Genomic DNA, 5,960 nt, shown 5'->3' with positions numbered 1-5,960 from the left:
TTTTTTTTTTTTTTTTTTTTTTTTTTTTTTTTCATTTATGGGTGCGAGATAGACACGCGAAGCGTGCAGCGTTACACAATAATATTGATTTGCATACAAGTTTGAAACACGTGCATGTACATGCCTGTCGAAAGCATCATTCTCGACGAGAAGATTGGCCTGATTCGAGCGTTCCACTTGAACATTTGCTAAATTCCTGGATACGACGTGTCCTGATCCTTGAGCCATGTCAAAGGCTCTGAATACCGAAATGCAGGCTGACCAAACTCCATCATGCTCGAAATAGAAATTTCAGATCCATTGTTTAATCGTTTATTACAAAATCCATCCAAATAATAAAAATATATTTATAATATATTGAACAAGAAAGTGATGTTGATGAACCTAATGTTAAGTATTTTCTCAGATTAAATTATTATTTTTAAAACTGCCAACAAGAATACAAATTATTTTATGAAATATTGGAGCAATAATTTTCATAAAAAATATATCTCTTTAGGGTTGCTTGTGAACATAATATCGATAGAATTGATAATAGAAATCCAAATATTAAAAATATTTCAGTAATATATTAACGAAGAAGAATAGTTGTATTTGATGACACAAGAATCGATAACAATTGAGAATTAACAACAATTAATAAAAAGTGATGTTAATGTAAGTATTTTCTCAGACTAAATTATTATTTTTAGAACTCCCAACAAGAATCCAAATTATTTTATGAAATATTGGAGCAATAATTTTCAGAAAAAATATATCTCTTTAGGGTTGCTTGTGAACATAATATCGATAGAATTGATAATAGAAATCCAAATATTAAAAATATTTCAGTAATATATTAACGAAGAAAAAGATTTGGATTTGATGACACAATAATCGATAACAATTGATAATTAACAACAATTAATAAAAAGTGATGTTAATGTTAAGTGTTTTCTCAGATTAAATTATTATTTTTAAAATTATCTTAAAGTCTTAAGACTGAGACAAATAAAATAAGAATACAAATTCTTTTATTGAAGCAACAATTTTCTGTATCTCTTGAAACAATGTATCTCTTTAGAGTTGCTCATGAATATAATATGGATAGAATTAATAATAGAAATCCAATATTAATATTTCATAATATATTGACAAGAAAAAATAAATAATGAACGATACTTAATAATTGTTTACTGAAAAATACTGAAAAAAAATATTTGTTTGATGACACAATAATCAATAACAATTAATAATTAGCAACAATTAACAAAAAAGTTGAGATGTTGAGTATTTTTTCAGATTAAATTATTTTCAAAACTAAACTTAAAGTCTCAACATTGAGACAAATAAAACAAGAATACCAGGCTGTAAAATAATATATATATTTCTTTAGGGTTGCTCGTGAACGTAATAGAAACATTGATAGAATCGACGATAGAAATGTTCCCATTCTAGAATTAAATCTAGTCAGGCAGATTAGAAATTATTTAACCGAAATGTTTCCACTGAAAAGCATCGATCGAATCCTGCTAAAATTTTCACCAAGATACGTTCTTAACTTATCAACGATTACCAGATAATTTATAGGCCAGGTCATCCATATATCGATAATTGATCGAGTTCGAGTTACTTATGGCAATTCCTTGCTTTCGTCTGATCTCTGATTATTCTGGAAAAATGAAGGAAAAAGATATTATCGATCTCTTTAATATTTTTTTTTTCCCTTTTTTTCAGCATGGTTCAATCAGAGATGTTCCATTAAAACATTCGAAAATCCTTTCGATGTGACATTGCGTTGGAATTATAAAAGTTGCTCCAATTTTTTTTTCCGAATATAATGGAAAAAATGTTTTAATGAATTTATTAAAACTTTGATTTAAAATAAGAAATTGTGAGTATTTGAAACGTAGATATCGATTCATAATGGAAAATTTTAAGTTTCGAAATCGAAAAATCTAAAAATCAAATTTAAAAATCAGAAAAATATTTGTTTTGGAAAAAGATGAAGAAATAATATTTACAATTAGAAATAGCCATCCCTTTCAATAATGTTAAAAACTTCAATCGTAACCAATTATAACTTCAAGAACAACTGTAACAACTTCAGAAACTTGATGAGAAATCTTAAAAACCATCTCAATCAAAACTCTAAAGTATTTGAGAAGTCAGAAAAGAACCACGTTAATTATCAGATTCTATCTAACTCTTCAATAGCACACGATAAACTTCTTATCGCGACAATTCGATTAATTTATTGAAAAAGAAAATGGTTAAAAATTAATTGTTTTTGTTGTTATTACTATTAAATAGTTATATTACTATTAAAATAGAGAATTTGTTTTCGCTTAATGAACATAAAAGTAAAAATTAGAACTTATTTATGAATGCAAAATATATATCTTTGATGTGAAACAAAAACTCACGAAAGTTTTTGGAATTATTCCAGTCTTTATAATTTTAAAATTATTATCCAAGGAATGCTATCTTTTTTAATCATTCAAATTTATCTATTTATAATCAAATATTATTTAGTTATGAATTTTATGTCTTCGAATTAAGTTAATATATATATATATATATATTATTAGGATATTATATTGTATTGGAGTTTATCCAATTTTATTTGAATTTTCAAATTGTAATTATACAATTATATGATAAAAATATCAACAATAATTTCATTTAAAGAAGAGAAATCAATTTATCTCTTTTAGTTTCTAGATTTATCTCTTTTAGTTTCTAGATCTTAATATCATTGATTAAAGGATTTACATTTTTTTTCTTCTTAGAATTTAATAATATATTTTATATCTCAATATTCAATCTTTCAAACGAATTGCTATTACCAGGCAAACAAATCGAAATTAATATATATTAGAATATTACATTGTATTATTAGTTTTAGGTATTGAGAAGTTTATCTAATTTTATTTGAATTTTCAAATTATAATTATACAATTATAGATCCAATACGATAAAAGTATCAACAATAACTTCATTTGAGAAATCAATTTATTTTATAAATTAATTTTCTTTTAGTTTCTAGATGAATATCATCGAAGGATTTATTTTCTTATTCTTCTTCTTCTTAGAAGAAGAACACATCTTAACAACACATCTTTCAATATTCAAACTTTCAAATAAATTGTCACTACCAGGCAAAAAAATAGAAATTAATATATTAAAATATTAGAATATACATAATACAATATAATATTAGAATATTATAGTTTTGTATTATTAGTTTTAGGTATTAGAGTTTGTCCAATTTTATTTGAATTTTCAAATTATAATTATACAATTATAAATCCAATTATATGATAAAAGTATCAACAATAACTTCTTTTACTTTATTTATTTACTTTTTTATTCTTCTTCTTCTTACAACACATTTTACATCTTTCAATATTCAATCTTTCAAATGAATTACCACTACCAGGCAAAAAAATGGAAATTAATATATTAAAATATTAGAATATACATAATACAATATAATATTAGATTATTACATTGTATTATTAATTTTAGGTATTGGAGTTTGTCCAATTTTACTTGAATTTTCAAATTATAATTATACAATATATTATAAATCCAATTATACGATATCAACAATAACTTTTTTTACTTTTTTATTCTTCTTCTTCTTAAACCTTAACAACACATTTTACATCTTTCAATATTCAATCTTTCAAACGAATTACCACTACCAGGCAAAAAAATGGAAATTAATATATTAAAATATTAGGATATACATAATACAATATAATATTAGAATATTACATTGTATTATTAATTTTACTTGAATTTTCAAATTATAATTATACAATATATTATAAATCCAATTATACGATAAAACTATCAACAATACCTTCTTTTACTTTTTTATTCTTTTTTATTCTTCTTCTTCTTAAACCTTAACAACACATTTTACATCTTTCAATATTCAATCTTTCAAACGAACTGCCATTACCAGGCATTTCAAATCGATATCGAAATACGAGTAGTCAGGAATAGGAAAGAGATTTCGAAAAAAAAGCAAAATTTTACCCGAAACAAGGAACAAATCGCCGAACGAGGCCTGTTGTCGAGGCGGGCAGCCGAATAAATACGGCGCGCAAACGCGCGACATGCGCCCTCACAACTGGGTCACAACCCACCGACGGCGGCGGCCGTCTGAAAATCCATTCCTGGCCTCGAGTCCGCTCTCCTAGGTCAGGGTGGCAGGAGGAGTCTGGCTATAGTCGTCGAGGCGAAATGGGCTGGACAACGCTGCGCGCACAAGTCGTTAGTAGTATTTACACGGCATTGAACACGCACCTGCTGGGACCCGGGACACCTGCCACCCCTTTCGCTTTCCATCCACGCCACCGGCACCACCATTTTCTTTCTTCAAAAGAGACAAAGAGGAAAAAAAAAAACACGCGATCCCTTGTGCAATTTCGTGAATCATCATCATCTCTCTCTCTCTCTCTATCTATCTATCTATCTCTGTCTCTCCGTTGCTATGCGGGTCGCGATTCTTTCTCATCTTCTGAACAGAACCTGTCTGTCTCGTGTCGTGTCGTGTCGTGTTAGTTTGTGAGTTAAATGGTAGATTGGACTCGTGATGGAAAAAAAATGCATCAGCTGTGGTGTTCAAGCGTCAGCTGTGTGTAATGTGAAAACACGTGACGACGCATGGTGGTGATGGGGGTGATTGTTGATGATCCAGAGGATATAAGATAGGACTTTTTCACGACCTGGCACGTGCGTTGAATGAATTGATCCGAAGGAAGAGTCGTTTCTTCGCTCGTTGAGGGATAATGGACTCTTCATCATTTGGCCCTCTTTGGATTTGTGGAAAGTTTTTATATAAAAGTTGGCTGGCTTATTGGAAGAAGAATTGATGATTTTTTTTTTTTTAAGATTCGAGATGTGGTTTCCTTTTTTTTCTTTTTTTAGCAAGAAGAAGAATCAAAGTTAGGTTTAGAGATGTTGTTCGTTGTTCGTTTCACGTAGGCTTGTTTCTCTCGAATTTTAATCTAAAATCGAGTTGGAGATTGATCTAATGTTTCTCTCGAATCTTAATTCGAGATTGGAGATTGATCTATCGTGAAATATTGTCGGGTCGCAGGTTTGGTCGCTGGCTGCTGGTCGATGCACCTTCAGCCTCTTTATGAATGAAGCCCCTATAGTACAGTTACGCTATATAGGAATAGATACAATGGTCTGTTTGGGGGGATCGATAGGAATCTTGGTTGCGGCAATATCATTCGCGATCGTCCCAATTTTCGATTGAAAATTTATTTCCAACAGCGCGATGGATCAAGTATCGTGAATCGAGATTAATAACAGATTATCGATTCTATCCAAATTGATGGCATTTCGTCATCATAATAATTTTCGATCATAACGATTAAATAATTAATTAACGTTGTAAGATCGATCTTCGTTAATTATTCGTTTTGAAAAAGAAAATACGGAATTGAGAAAAAAAAAGGAAATTGAAATTACGTGAACGTGGTACACGTACGTTGCAGTAATGAGCCATCGAGTGTTTCCAATAAAATCCAATTAATACCTGTCTGTCGCATTAAAATCGTGCAGATTCCTTCTTTCGTTGCGTATATCTGCTTAACAATCGATTGCTTTGCTGCGAAAGCTCGATTATTCTCGTCGAAATTGTCCTATCTTGAGAGCATAAAAATAAATAGAATGTGATAAAAAAAATGATACATTAAGATTCGAAGGAAAGAGAATATTAAGAAAAGTCAATTACAAGAAATACAGTATTTACGTACCTTCCGTTTTTCAAAGAGGAAAAAAATGAAGTTGGAATAATTCCAAAGAAATTTTTTTAAAGTCGAAATCGAAAAGCAAAATTAGATTTCTCTTTATTATTATTTCAGTTTCGGAAGGAAGGACTGGAAGAGATTAATTCAGCGATGGAAATTCAGTAAATTATTATTTAATAAATTATCCCTATGCATCCCAATGAT

The 5,960-nt window shown here is 29.1% G+C and overlaps 1 protein-coding gene across 1 annotated transcript in view; it reads left to right on the top strand.

Moving 5' to 3' along the window:
• LOC102676714 overlaps positions 1–5,960 on the top strand; it is a 55,371-nt gene that overhangs the window by 46,100 nt on the left and 3,311 nt on the right. The gene's annotated exons all lie outside the window — the stretch shown is intronic.

Source organism: Apis dorsata, unplaced genomic scaffold (assembly GCF_000469605.1).
Source record: "Apis dorsata unplaced genomic scaffold, Apis dorsata 1.3 scaffold_73, whole genome shotgun sequence".
NCBI lineage: Eukaryota > Metazoa > Arthropoda > Insecta > Hymenoptera > Apidae > Apis > Apis dorsata.
Note: the sequence above shows the minus strand (reverse complement) of the source record. Positions and strands in the feature narration are given on the sequence as shown.